At 47.5% G+C, this 15,372-nt stretch overlaps 1 non-coding gene across 1 annotated transcript; it reads right to left on the bottom strand.

Moving 5' to 3' along the window:
* Positions 1-14,887: 14,887 nt before the first annotated feature.
* Positions 14,888-14,970, bottom strand: LOC142430051 (small nucleolar RNA Z195/SNORD33/SNORD32 family). Its single transcript, XR_012780535.1, has one exon. It is a non-coding gene; the product is annotated as a small nucleolar RNA Z195/SNORD33/SNORD32 family (small nucleolar RNA).
* Between the last annotated feature and the right edge of the window lie 402 nt (positions 14,971-15,372).

Below are 15,372 nucleotides of genomic sequence, written 5' to 3'. Positions count from 1 at the left end.
CTTTGTAGAGGGCCCAGATGCAGCATACGAAGAAATTCTTCAAATCCATCCATCAGAATTTTTAATTTAGTTCATAGCTGGGAAATGTCAGCTTTAGCTAAGTGACCGTGTGCCCAGATAAAATTCAGACATGCTAACGGAATAATAGGAATATTGATGGGGGCAGGGGGCGGGCTGTGCTTGTTTTCTCTTCCTGACTGTGGCTTCACCCTTCTCACATACACTCCCGGAAAAGACACTGGAAATACAAGGGAACCAACCCCAAAGGGCCCATCTGAGGAAGGAAGGAGGTCCTTGAGAGGAGAAGGCACCCAGAGAGGAGAGACCAGGATGCAGGCCCACCACATTGGGGCCAGGCTCTGTGGTCCCCTTTTGCGGTGAGCACTTTTACCCCTTCACATCTTCCAATTGCTTCTCGCCAGCTCTCTCTGGGTTCAGGCACGGGAGCTGTGAATTGGTTTTTAAAATAAAAGGTACATCTGTTGTTGTTGTTGTCCTGCCTCCAGCTCAAGAGAATGGTGAGTCAAAGTGTCATGCTGGAGGGCGCTCAGCGAGTCTGGGCAACTAGGGTGGCATCAAGGACCCTGGGCCTCTGCCACAGTCCGGACACTGGAGAAACGCCGCCCAGGGCCTCCATGCCCATGACCATGGTGCGCTCAGATTGCTGAAGGCCGTAGGGAAAATAGCTGAGAGAGCCGTGCTCCGTGAGCCAGCCTGCTCCCTGACCTGGAGGATGGAGCACAGGGTGGCCATGGGGAGTCTGAGGTTGACTCTCCCACAGAATTTGCCCTTCTCCTTGGTTCTGGAGAGAGAAACTAAATTCTTGCAATTTCACGAGCAATAGAAGTGCCTTCCACAAGTCTCCAACCACACCTGAGGGTTTCTGCTAATGAAATGCCTCTGGGAGTGGACTGGTCAGGCCCCAAAAGACTACCTCCGGGTATCACGCCAACGCTACTCTTTCTGATAGCCGGGCACCATCAGGCTTCTTCACCACACTTGGCCAGAGCACCTCTAACTTCAGTGATGTCTTTGGGAAGGCAAGTCTTGAGGAGGGGCCATGTCCTAAGAACTAATTATTTAGATTAGAACTATAATATATGTCTGGCGCTGGCCCACTTTTCCCCTCCTGGATGCCCCCTCAGAGTGACCCTCTAGGACACGGCCGAACTGCCCCCATGTGTTGCTGAGACTGCCACTCTTTCCGGGAGTAGAAGCTCTCCCTTTCTCCTGCTGGCTCACTTTGGAGGCATCACGCTGCTTTTATTGGGGAACATTATAGATCGTCCCATGAGGCAGAGGGTAATTCTATCGAGGGTGTCGTTAATTTAGCCAAATTATAGAATTTCAAATACTGTTTAGAAAATAGAAGTATCCATATATAGGACCACTTTTTAGACCCAAATGCATGAATAGTTATAACCTGTACAGATATTTTAAAAAAACCCTCAAACCCTCAAGGTTGGACACTATGTATGCAAACCATGAGCGTCAGAGCTAGAGCATGCCTGGCGAGACCGCTCATCACAATGGCAGACCATGGTGTCAGATGCAGACATGTCAGGGAGCAGCACAAAGAACAAGAAAACAGTCCAGAGCGACCCGAGCTGCCCGTCACTGAACACCTTCAAGGCAAAGGGTCCAAAGTCCAGCCACCTCCAGATCCATAACCATCGGGAGCAGCCATCTGCTTCTTCACACAGGGCACTTCAGCAAAGGAGTATTCCAGTTTCTTAAATCTGCTACAGGTGAGTCTGTGGTCAAGTCCGGTTTGCTTAGTGGGGTTTCCAGATCGGTGCCTTCTGGGATAGAATCTGCATTTTAACAAGACTTTCTTGGGGAATTTGTTTGCATATTGAAGTTGGAGAAGCACAGAACTAGATAAGGCTTCACCATCCGCAGACTTCTTCCACGGGGTGGGGGTGGGGGTGGGGGGCTGAGGACCAGGCTGCCTGTGTCTTCTCTTCAATAGTTTTATTCAAGACCTGAGGCCTCTTTGGTCTTATGTTAACCTCTTCTTCCCTTCCAACCTGAAAGTCAGGACTCTGTGGCCTCAAGGCAATGCTAAACTGTAGAATAGTTTTAAATTTACAGAAAAGTTGCAATAATGATACAGTTTCCATGTACCCACTCATCCAGCTTCCTCTATTATCAACGCCTGTGATGTTTGTCAAAAACTGTCCGGTAAACGTTAGACTGCTCATCAAAAGGTCAGCGGTTCAAACCCGGCAATTACTCCCAGGGAGAAAACTACAGCCATCTGCTCCTGGAAAGTTTTCCCGTCTGGGAAATCCGTCCTGCACAGGCTTGCAGTGATTTGAAATCGACTCCTCAGCACGGCGTGCCCCGGTGTTAACTAAGCTTTATTCGGATTTCACTAGTTTTTCCATTAACATGGCTTTTGTGTTTCAGGATCCCATCCAAAATACCATCTCCAGTCGAATTGCCGTGTCTCCTCTGCTCTGTGAGACTTTCCCACAGGTGCCCTGGTTTTTCGGGACAGGGTTGAGGCATGCTGGTCAGGTATTTTGTGGAATGTCCCTCAGCTTGGGGTGGTCTGGTGTTCGTGTCTCTCATGGCAGTGGTGGTTGGCTGCGTTCCATTCTGCTCTTGCCTCATGGAGGTCCAGGGGCAACAGAACTAACCACTGCCTGGCGGTGTAGGATCCTCTCAATCAGCTACAGATTGGACTCGCATTTTATTGGGGGCTCTTACAGCTCTGATAACATTCCATACATCAATTGTATCAAGCATATTTGTACATATGTTGCCATCGGCATTTCCAAAACGTTTTGTACTTGAGCCCTTGGTATCAGCTCCTCTTTTTCCCCTCCCCCAAAGGGTTTTCACTGGCTCATTTTCAGAAGCAGACAACAAGCATTTCTTCCTAGTCCATCTTGTCTGAAAGTCCCTCAGAAATCTGTTGGGCACCGTAACAGCATGCACGCCCCCCCCCCCCAATTCCCCTGGCAGACGCCAGTGGCTTTGCCTGAAGCGCATTGGCTGGGAATAAAAGCCACGCCTCCCGCTACCAGGGTCCCCCCCAGGTTATACTGGGGTGTGGCTTTCAGGGGAGAAAATCAGAGGCACAACACATCACAGGCATCGTGAGCTCAACGCGATCAAGATGCACCTCGCTGATGCCCGTGAACTCGATCCTTGGCGAAGGTCCTGCCTTGCCTTCTTCCCTCCAGCCCTACCGTCTCCTTGTCTGTGCAGCTCACAACATGTTTGTGCCTCAGCAGCTCTGCCACCACTCCTTCCCTGGGCCATTCCTCCGGCTGTCACTCAGGCTGCTCCTTAGGCACGCTTAGTACCGACGGGTGTGCTGTGGGAACGCATGCCCGACCGGAGCCAGGATGGAGTCACATGTCACCAGCCTGCAAGAAACCTAACAATGACATAGAAGCTGCAGCAGGACGCCTGGAGGCAGACAGGAAAGTTGGTCCTTGAACAAGCCAAGATATGCCCAGAACGATTTCGGAAAGTTTCTCTACTCAGGTTCATGGAAAAAGTGAGGGTCAGGGTAGAGAGTGGTCAGGACCATGGTTGAGCTGTATGTAGGAGAGAAGGCGGTTTGCATTTCTTTATGTTGGTCTACATTCCAAACTGCGCCCCTCGGGGAAGGTTAGACAGTGTTCACAGGCTTCTGTTTGAATCCCGGTAGCCTTGTGTCCATGTGAGACGGGTGGCCTTGAATGGGAGGCATTCTGCTGCCATCGCCCCTGGAGCCTCCGGTTCACCAGGGATCCATGGAGCAGCCCTGCATCAGGTGAGTGCAGGGAAAAGGGAAGGCAGCCATACGTGTGCGGTCCACGGACCAACTTGACTGTCGGGAAAGCAAGCTCTGACTTCAGAACGGAACTGATATCGCTCGAGTCTCAAATACAGAGGTGGGGGAGCGCACCCTCTTCCACCCAGCGAAGTCCCTCTAATGAAATCTGAGGACCGACGACGACCATTCGGGATTGTCCAGAGATGAGCTACTGCTATGTCTCCTGCCTAACAGGGCAAGTTATGATCCACAGTCAGGTGTAGGACAGGCAGGAGACCTCTGGAATCTTTTGTGAGTCTTGGCCACTTTACATAGGAAGCACAAGAGTTCTAAATAATAGATCGCTGGCCAGCTCTCCCTGAGGACGGTGGCAGGTGTTGAGGAAGGAAGGAGTAATTAACGGCCATCACTATACTTTCTAATTGTTCACATACTACTCATTGTAGGCGGATATTCCTGGACTTCTCTAGAAAGAAGTAGGTCTTGGATCCAGCTGAACATACCCCAATACGGTGAGGTGAGGGGCAAACAGGGACCCCCGACCTGTGCATTAGTGATACTTAATTGCAGAGAGTAGGAGGCAGCAGAGCCGCTTGCTGTAACGTGCCTGTAGCATCCCCCCTATGGGAGTGGGATGCAGGGGTGTTTGTACAATGTGACCCTCTCCCCACCAGACAAAGCTGATTGGAACAGGGACAGATACTGGACAGATTGGCCCTGCCTGAGACTTTCCCCTGGGAATTTGGACTAGGGATGGAGAATGGTCAAGCCATCTCTGCCACCACTGAAGACACAAGTCCAGACTCCCTGCCATCGAGTTGATGCCAACTCATAGTGACCCTATAGGACAGGGTAGAACTGCCCCTGTGGGTTTCTGAGACTAGAACTCTTTACGGGAGTAGAAAGCCTCCTCTTTCTCCCATGGTGCAATTGGTGGTTTCAAACTGCTGACCTTGCAGTTAGCTGTTCAACGCATAATCACTACGCCACCAGGGCTCCTCTCTGCCACCACTAGAATGTGCGCATTCCTGGGCTATGACGTAGATGTGTTATGCCTCACATGCATGAAGAGTGAACAAAATGTACCCCAGGATTTGGAGGGAGTTCCAAGGGAGGGACCACTTTACTTCTAAGACCCAGTGCTACCACCTACCCATAGTTGGCAAAGAAATCTGGATCCTTAGAATGCTCCATCCCCTTTTGGTTCAGGTTTGCCTCTGTGGGCTTCTGTCGCGCATCACTAAAAACAAAAACATGAGAGGGTATGATAAAGATTCAGGGAAGGAAACGTCGTGTGCATCAGGAGTTAGAAAGATCCTACCTGTCTGCTGCTCTCTACCCATCTGGTTCTTGTCTCTCCCTGCTTATTTCAGCAGACGAGCCACATCTTTTGACACTAATGAACCCCCGAGCAGTTGAATTTAGGTACCATTTCAATTCCAGCCTGCAAACTCTAATCCCTGCCTCTCAGTTTAAATACAAGTGAGAGCTTAAGATTCTGCTTGGCTCAGTCCAACCTCTGTCTTGCTCTCTCTGGGGTCCGCTCCTGGTCACATTGACCATGGCTGGGGGAGAAGGAGGATCACACAGTATGGGCATGGTTGGGACGCACGCGTGTGCCTTTTTGTTTGTTTTTTTAAGCTGAGGCAGACCGCGGTTCAACTCACATCAGCCTAAGCGGAGACACGGAAGTGGATTAACTCATGTAACTGATATGAACAGAACGGGGAGGGGGTTCAAGAACAACAGGGTTTAGAAATGTCAATCACCTCCCGTGGGCTCTGGCCCTCTCTCTGTCTGTGTTGGCCTCACGTTGGACCTTCGTGTGTGGTGGGGAGGGGTGGGGGCGCCGGAGAGGGAGCAAGGAGAGACTGACAACGCTAGGCTTGTATCACTTCAACTAGTAATTCCAGAGTCTAAAAGGTCTTTTGTCTCCCATTGTCTGCACACAAAACCCCAGAGAAGGTTCGATTGACTAGGATTCAGTACCTTGACTTGGCCGGCCACGGTAGCCAGGGAGGCAAAGGTGCTGTGATGGGTATAGCCCTGGGCGCCCCGGAGAGAGTGGCACTCCTTCAGGAAGAGAGCTGGTCCACTGCTCAGGGTCAGTGGGAAGCCCCTTGCAGGACTGGGAACATGACAGCTGAACTACCGGGAGGTGGGGGGTGGGCTGAGAAAAGGCAGTCACTGATCCCCACCGTTACGCCTCCCAGCCTCCCTTTTCAGGTTCCCACTCCAGCTCTCACTCTGGGCCCTGTCTTCTCAGGTCTGAATCATTCTGCCACCAGTCCTGTGGTCTTGGGCATGTCCTTGCTCTCCCTAGCACGTCTGGCTATGTGAGACAGTCTGTGGGGGCTCTGCTGATTGGCTGTTGGGCCTGGGCTTCCAGTCCAGGGGAGGATTTCAGAAGCAAGTCTCTGAGTTTCCACCATGGGTTGGCACTGCCCACCAGGGGTGAAGTTTGACCTTACAAAGGCCACTGGGGCCAAGGAGATCAGTAGAAGAAGGAGCTATTCTGCACAAGGCAGTGTGACCCGCCTGCATCCCCGCCTCACCTACCTCCCGTCCCATGGAGGGTCTTAATGTAGCCATTATGAGTTCCTCTCTGTGTTGACTTCTGTCGTCCTCACATCTCCAGCCACGTTCTGTTGAATTTTAGCAATAATAGGAGGGTGTGAGAGGTCAGAGGCCTGCAGGCAATCCCTGCCTTCAAAATCGAGACACAGAGAGACGCTGGGATTACTTCACAACTCCACCTGCCTCTCAAACATGTCTGTTCAGACTTCTTCAAATATGTGTCTTAGCGCTTCTCTCGGCCAGTGTTGACACTCACGCTGCCTTTCGGCAGGGCTGAGTGATCCCTCGCAGATCTGGGGGGACACCTTCCCAGCACTCAGGCACAGGCATAGCCACGAGACAGAAGGGGAGCCAGGAGGCACATTCCTCCTCCTCAATCAGTACCTTTTCTCTTTGCAAAATCCCTCAGCACCCAACGCTTAATGCCCGGGGACAGATCTGCCCAGCTTCTCAAAAGACAGAATCCTCAGGAGTGAGGAAAGAGGAAGGACTGTCGTCTCCACATCCTCCACCTCCACTTCCTTGCCCTCCCCTCCGCCCCCAGCTCTGCTGAGAAGAGGTTGGGCGTGGACACAGGGGGAGGTGCACACTGGAGAACCGAGTGAAGGTGGACAGCCCTCAGCATACACACTTCCACCCCAATGTCTATTAAGGTTTCAGTTAGGGACAAGCTGGATACATCACATGGGTAAACTCGGCAATTTCCCTTTAACCAACTTATTATTTTGGAAAGAAGCTGAAGCTACAGAACACTTAAAAGAATAGTACCTGTAATCACCCAAATACCTTTGACCTTGATTACCTGATAGCCAAGGAAGAGGCAAACCCAGTCCACCTCTATGGGGTGGGCTCCAATTCATATCAAACCTTTAGGGCAGAGGGAACTGCTCCGTAGGGTTTCTGAAAACATTTTACTACATTTACTTTATTTTTAATTTTCTTTCTGTACACACACACACACACACACACACACACACCATCCCTCAAAATTCATTAATTACCATTGAGTTGATTCCGACTATAGAACAGCCAGAACTATAGAACAGCCAGAACTGCTCCTGGGTGTTCCCAAAACAAACTTAAAAAAATAATTTTATTGGGGGCTCATACAACTCTTATCATGATCCATATATACATCAATTGTGTCAAGCACATTTGTACATTCTTTGCCCTCATCATTCTCAAAACATTTGCTCTCCACCTAAGCCCCTGGCATCAGGTCCTCGTTTTCCCCCTCCCTCGCTGCTCCCCCCTCCCTTATGAACTCATTATAATTTATAAATGATTATTTTGTCATTTCTTACACTGTCCAAAGTCTCCCTTCACCTACTTTTCTGTTGTCCGTCCCCTAGGGAGGAGGTTATAGGTAGATCCTTTTTTCTTCTTCTGAGACTGGAACTCTTTATTGGGAGTAGAAGGCCGCCTCTTTCTCCCGAGGATAGGCTGGTGGTTTTGAACTGCTGACTTTGTGGCTAGCAGCCCAGCACCCTGGTGGTAGTGGCTAATGCACTCAGCGGCTGGCCTACAGGCCGATGGGCACAAGTCCCCCAGCTGCAGTGTGCGAAAGGTGGCAGTCTATTTCTGTACAGAAACCTAACAGACGGGGCTGCCCAGTCCCCCGGGGACACGGAGTCGCAATCAATTGGGTGGCAATAGGCTTATCATTATTTGAACTTGCCTGAAACTACACGTTGAAAAAACCAACAAACTTCAATGGAAGCACCTTATCTTTAGCCGCACATGCTGAGCACTTGAGGTGGTTCTCCTTTGGAATAATGAAATACTAAACGTTATAAAAAGGAGCAGCTGACCATTTTATGCAAAAAGGAGAAAACTCTTTTCTAGTCTAGTAGCTTTCAAAGTATGGCCCATAGCCCTGGCAGATCACAAAGCTGTCTAAAACAAACTCTGAAAACACAGTGACACAACGCAGCTCTTTTGGGGAGACGGGTTCAGACCCCCATGGCCTGTAAACTGCACCTTAGGATTAAGGGCTATGTGGCAGTAACATCTATTTGCAAAATGAACCTTGCATGCTTCTCCACCCTCGCGACCAGCTCTGAAATGACTTGTGCTCCACAGGGTTTCACCGACTGACTTTTGGGAAATCACCAGGCTTTTCTTCCTAGTCTTAGTCTGGGAACCCCACTGCTCAGCCTCATAGTAATAGTGCAGGAGGTGTGCTAGGCAAGAACACACACGTCTCTTGTATTCACTGCCACGGAGTCAACCGACTCACAGTGGCCCTAAGGGCAGAACTCACGGAGTTACCAAGAATACAAATCTTCATGGGAACAGGCCTCACCATTGTGAGTGGCTGCAGTCCCACACGGCTGAGCTCCAGGTTAGCAGCCTGACTCGTAACCAGCACACCACCAGGGCTCCTCTCCTGGACGGTGAGAGTCTACCATCCTCCCACCCGTCCTCAGCAGTCACCTAACCCCACCAAACTCACTGCTATGGAGCTGAGGTGGACTCTCAGTGACCCTAATGGACAGAGCAGAACTGCCCATTGGAATTTTACATTCTAACTCTATGGGAGTAAAAGCCCCATCATCATCCTGGACAGCAGCTGTTGGCTTTGAACTGTTGACCTCATGGTTAGTATGTTGCTAACCAGCCTGTAACCCTTAGGGCAGGGATCCTCAAACTTTTTAAATAGGGGGCCAGTTCATTGTCCCTCAGACCTGTTGGAGGGTCGGATTATAGTTTCAAAATATTTTTAAGACAAATTCCTATGCACACTGCACATCTTATTTTGAAGTAAAAACCAAAATGGGACAAAAACACCCAGTGGGCTGGATAAATGTCCTCAGCAGGCTGCATGTGGCCCATGGGCTGTAGTTTGAGGACACCTGTCTTAGGGCATCAAGGTTCTTGGGACCGCAGGGTCTTCTACTGTGAATCACAAGTGATCTGTGTGTGGATTACAAGTCCCTAAAATGTATCGTGTAAAAGCCTCTCATTCCATTTACGGAGTATTCTGGCTGCGAGCCAAGGCTTCTCAACTCCATGTACATAAGCACCTCAAAAACTTGGGATGTTTTATTCAAGCTGGTTGAGTATTGTTCTAGCGCTTTCTGACTGGCAAGCCATGTACAGAGTACAGCGGTGCTCCCATGGTCTCTGGCCTGAGACCTTTCAGAAGCAGACTGCTGAGGCACCTTCAGGATCTACTGGGACTACCAGTGTGCGCCCTTTGGTTCGTAGTCATTGAACACAGACAGAACTGCACTTGAATTGCGGTGCTGCCAAAGAACTTTGAAAACAATATAGGTAGATCCTTATCATCGGTTTTCCCCTTTCTAGCCTACCTTCTCTCCACCCTCTGGTATCGCAACTCTCACCACTGGTCCTGAAGGGATCACCTATCCTGGATTCCCTGTGTTACTAGTTCCTATCTGTACCCGTGTGCACATGCTCTGGTCTAGCCGGATTTGTAAGTTAGAATTGGAATCACGATAGTGTATGGAGGCTGCGGGGAGGGGAGGGGGGGGAAGCATTTAAGAATTAGAGGAAAATTGTATGTTTCATTGTTGCGAAACTAACTTTTTAATGGGAGTAGAAAGCCTTGCCTTTCTCCCATACACTCACACATATGTAGTCATTTTAGTGTTTTGTTTAAGAAAACAACAAAACATTTGGAAATAAGGTGGTACGTTGTTGCCATCATGACCCTTCATGACTCAACCCTTTGACATACATCTCAGGGTGAAGGCCTTCTGCACAGTCCAGGAGAATTAGTGAATGAATGAAGTGCCACCCATTGCTATCACACTAAAGACAGCCCCTCGTCAATACCCAGTCCAGCAAGGGGTGTTTGTTGCTGCTGTTTCAGGTCCAGGATCTGATCCACGGTGACGCCCTGCAGTGGCCCTCACATCTGCGTAATCTGCTTTGATCAAGAAATCATCCTCTGGAGAAGGATAGTGGCAACAAATGTACAGGTGTGCTTGACACATGGGTGGATGGTGATAAGAATTGTACGAGCCCCACTAAAATGATTTTTAAAAAAGAAGTCATCCTCAATCTATTTTGCCTTTCAAAATATTGACACCCTAAGAGTTCCGTGTCTGAGCGTTCCCTCGTGATGAGACTGCTGGTGTGCACCTGGCAGGGAGGCTAGTGGACCGATGCTGTGGCCATCGGGAGCCACATGAAGTCAGTCTGTCCTATTTTTGGTCGCACTGTGATCACATAAGTGGTGTTTGCCCGATCTCTCAATCGTGAACGTTCTCTGCGGGGAGACACTTTGAGATGATAAATATCCTTTTCACCAATGAACTCTTAACCCAGTGGTGCTCCTGTGCTTTGATAGATCAATCATTCTTAGGGCACAAGAGGATTATATGTGATTGGATATACTGGATTGTGTACGGTATGTCAATAAAACTATTACAAACAATAAAGAATAATTCCTAGGACAGTTCCAGAATTAAGTTGACTCCCCTCAACACGCAGAATCAGCGATGTAGGTCCCCATTTTCCAGATGACGCCATTGAGTCTCAGAAAGGGCCAATGGATTTCCCACAGCCACGCAGCAGCGAGAGGAAATTCAGGCTCCAGCCCGCCAGCTTCCAGAGCCCGTGCTCTTGCACTTGGCGGCCCTCCAGGGGTGAGATCTGGGAGGGCGGACCTCTTGAAAATGGTGAGGAGCTCTTCTCTCACGCCTCTCTCCCACTGCCCACCCAGTGGTGTGACACGAGAAGGGGTGGGGGTGGGGGTGCCGACTGCACAGATTATTGGGGTCCGAGGAGATGACACCAAAGTGACTGGTCACAAAGAGTCTGTGCAGCGTTTCAGCAGGACTGTTTTAAGTGAAAAGCTGTTTGTAGGTGTTAGTTAAAACAACAAAAACATTTTTTGGTAAGCCCAGCTACAATACACCATGTACCTGCAAGGCTCAGACTCCATGCCGGTTTGCTTTCTGTGCTCAGAATGGGCTCAGTGGCAGTGGGGACTTTGTCTTCTTCGTTACTGCTCTCTGCTCAGGACTGTCTTTATTACCCCAGTACGGTGCTGCTTCGAGTCACACTTCATTTGTGCTACAAGCATGTACTTCAAAACGTTTGTGGAAAATTCCATTATCTTTGAATTCTATTTTGCATGAACGTTTGGAAGCCCTGTCAGGTTTTCATTGCTACAGGTGTGCTGGCCACTGGTTTTGCAAATCTTCTGATGGTTTAGCTATGGAATGAGGAGACTTCCAAGAGTTTATGGAAAAACATAATTAAAAAATACAAACATTATTTCTCAACATAAGCTCTATGCAGGTCAAGACAATTGCGTAGGCACTGATGCCAGCCATCTAGCCCATCATTAAAGAACTGAGAGCCCTGGGGATTTAACCATGTTGATACAGTCTTCTCTACAATGTTACTTGTTAGATACTAGCAAACCATCACATTGGCGCCAACTCACAGTAGCATCATGAAGTACAATAGCACAAAACACTGCCCAGTGCTGCAACACCCTCCGGATTGTTACTTTGAACCCATTGTTGGAGCCAATGTGTCAATTCATCTCACTGAGGGTCTTCTTTGGTCGCTGATCCTCTACAAAGCATGACGTCCTTCCTGAGGACGGGGCTCTCCTGATACCACATCCAGAGTACATGAGATGATGTCTTACCGTCTTGTGTCTAAGGAGCATTCTGCCTGCACTTTGTTCAAGATAGTCGTTGATACTTTCAAGATTCATTACCAACACCATAATCCAAATGCACCATTCTTCCTTAGTCTTGCTCATTTATTGACTAGCTTTCAGATGCAGTTGAAAACACGACGGTTTGGGTCAGACACAGGTTAGAGTGACATCTTTGTTCTTTTTATATTTTTAAACGGTCTTGCGCAGCGGATTTGCCAGTTGATTTCGTGACTCCTGCCTCCATGCATTGACTGTGCATCCAAGCACAATGAAGCCCTTGGCAGCTTCTATCATATTCTATTGATCGTGATGTTATCTAGTTGTCCAGTTGTGAGGATCTTGATTTTCTTTACATGCAGTTGCAATCCACACTGAAGACTGCAGTTTTAGATGTTCATCAGCAAGTGCTTCCCGTTCTTCTGGCTTTCAGCAAGCAAGGCTGTGTCATTCGTATCTTGCAACTTGTTAATAAGCCTTCCTCCAATCCTGATGCCACATTCTTCTTCACAGAGTCCAGGTTCTCCAATTATTTTCTCCTTGTACACATTGGATAAGTATATAGTGAAATGATACAACCCTGACACACACCTTTCTTGAGTTTAAACCACACAGTATCTCTTGTTATGTTTGAACAACTGCCTCTTGGACTATGTGCAGAATTCTCCTTCTTTGAAACAGTATCCAGAGTTCGTTGTGATCCACATATTCAAATGCGTTTGCATGGTCAATAAAACACAAGTAAACATCTTTCCGGCATTCTCTCCTTTCAGCCAGGATTCAGTGACCTCTTCATTCTGTGTCTTCCTCTGAATCCAGCTTGAATTTTTGACAGCTCCCTGTACTGCTGCAAGTGTTTTTGAATTATCTTCAGCAATTTTTTACTTGCATGTAATTTTGATGAGCTTGTTCGAATTTCCACATTCTGTTGGGTCAATCTTCTTTGGAAGAGCACAAATAATGATTCTCTTCCAGTCAGTTGGCCAGCCAGCTATTTTCCAAATTTCATAGGCTGGTGGGTGCTTCCAATGCAGCAACAACTTGTTGAAATATTTCAATTGGTATCTCATCAATTCCTGTAGCCTTGTTTTTGGCTGTCTTCAGGGCACCTTGGAATTCTCCCTTCAAGACCATTGGTTCTTAGTCATATACTACCTTTTGAACTGGTTGATTAGGAATTTAAGATTAGTAACTAATGCTAAGAAGTCCAAACCAAAGCCAAACTCACTGCTGACTCATAGCAACCTCCTGTGGGTTTCTGAGACTATAACTGTTTACTGGAGTAGAATGCCCAGTCTTTCTCCCTCAGAGCTGCTAGTGGTTTTGAACTGCCGACCAGGTGCATTGCAGCCCAATGTGTAACCACTGTGTTAGGCTGGGTTGACTAGAGAAACAAATCCAGAGACACTCATATGAGTGTAAAAGAGGGCTGTATATCACAGAGTAATTGTATATTAAGAAAAGATCCCAGCCTAGTCCAGATCAAGTCCATAAGTCTGATGCTAGCCCATATGTACGATACCAGTCTATAAATTCCTCTTCAGACTCACACAAGACATGCAATGATGCCGAATGCAGGAAGATCACAGGCCAGTGGGTGGAAAGTCTTGTGGATCCAGTGGTGAGGGAAGCAATCTCAGTGCTGGCATGTATCTCCATCAGCATAGCTCCGTGTGGCTTGTCAACAGGAATGTGAAGCATGAGAGAGTGTGTCCTGCCTCCAGGGAGGAAGAAAAAGTTCCCAGAATCCTCAGGAGAAGGCCACGCCCACAAGAAAGGATCATTCAGGCTGTAACCTGATGGACAGGCTAGACTCCACCCCTTCATTCTTTTCTCAAGTTGTCATAAAATTGTGTAACTACCACAACCACTAAGAAGTCAAAAGGAACTAAGTCAAGACTGAGGTGGATACCTAGTGATTTCCCATTGACGCTTGCAAAATTGTCATTGTTTGAAGAGTAGAATGGGCAGGAGTATTGTTGTGGTGGAGAAGGAAGGGCCTTCAGGTGAAACTTTCCTAAATGTTTTCTGCTAAAGCTTTGGCTTACTTTCTCCAAGCAGTCTTTTGGTAAGCAGATGTTATTACTCTTTAGTCCAGCAGAAATTCCACAAGCAAACTGTCTTGAACATCCCAACAAAACCAAAAAATGAACCAGTTGCTGTGATCTTTGCTTTTGATGGGTGTGCTCTTGCTTTGTCTGGACCACTTCCTGCTCTGGGTAATCATGGCTGATTATACTCTTTGGGATTTAACTGGTAAAGCCATGCTTCATCTCCTGTTATAATTCTTTAAAGAAATACTTCAGGATCTTGATCCGACTTGGGTAGAACTGCCATTAGAAGTTTTGCTCTTATCTGCAGCTTCTCTGGGCACAATGGTTTTGGCACACACTGTGCAGAAAGTTTGCTCAACTTTAGTTTTTCAGTCATAATTGTGTCAGCTCAACAAATTGAAATGCTTATGATGCTGGCTAGTGTCTGTGCTGTTGTTTTCTACAGTTAGGGTACGGGCAAGGTTGTTTCTGTGATCATTGATGCAGGTGGTCTGCTGCTGCGGGCTTCATCGTCAACATCTAGTCACTTCTTAAAATGTGTATTTGCTGATTTCCTTAGGGAATTGTCACCATAAACTTCTTTTGTAATACATCAATGATTTCACCATTTTCCCACCCAAACTTCACCATAAGATGGTGTTTATTTTTGCTTTAATTTGAACAGAACTTGTTTTGCTGATAGGGCTCTTTCCCAACTGATGTCTTATCCTTAACGCCTTAAACAAAATCCTGCTCAGACATGTTATAGCAAGTTAGTATGAATTTATTCTGGTGCAGAGAAACCTCATGCATAATTTTTCCATAATACGCATGACCTGTGAAACTTTTTTTCCCCCTTCGGTCTCAGAGCGGTGCATGGGTTGGTCTCATGGTCGTGAGACTCAAACGAAAGATGGTGATCTTTGCTCATCACTGACCAACCTGTGAAACTTTTAAAGATCCCCCTCATATTGTGGTAACAAGTATTTGTGAATCGGTATCGATAGGTTTTTGAGAGAGAAGTAGTAATTAAAGGAGGAGAAAAAAATTTAAGGCTCCTGCTCTAGTCATGTTGTAATTAATAGCGTAATTCAATGTAGAAAGATTTTATAAAACAACTGATTGTTACTATTAATTCAGAAAACCTATTTAAGCAATAATAGATCAAGCACAGATTGTTTTTGATTAAAATTGATGATAAACATGACTGAGGACACTGGATGATCTGGAGGAGGTGCATGTGGAGGTGTGAAACCATGAATTACCATATAGGCTCATGTATAAGCCGAGTTTTCCAGCACATTTTTAATGCAGTTTTGCTGGTAAGATTAGGTTCCTCGGCT

The sequence above is a fragment of the Tenrec ecaudatus genome, chromosome 16, assembly GCF_050624435.1.
Source record: "Tenrec ecaudatus isolate mTenEca1 chromosome 16, mTenEca1.hap1, whole genome shotgun sequence".
NCBI lineage: Eukaryota > Metazoa > Chordata > Mammalia > Afrosoricida > Tenrecidae > Tenrec > Tenrec ecaudatus.
The sequence above is the reverse complement of the archived record's forward strand: the minus strand, read 5'-3'. Positions and strand labels throughout refer to the sequence as shown.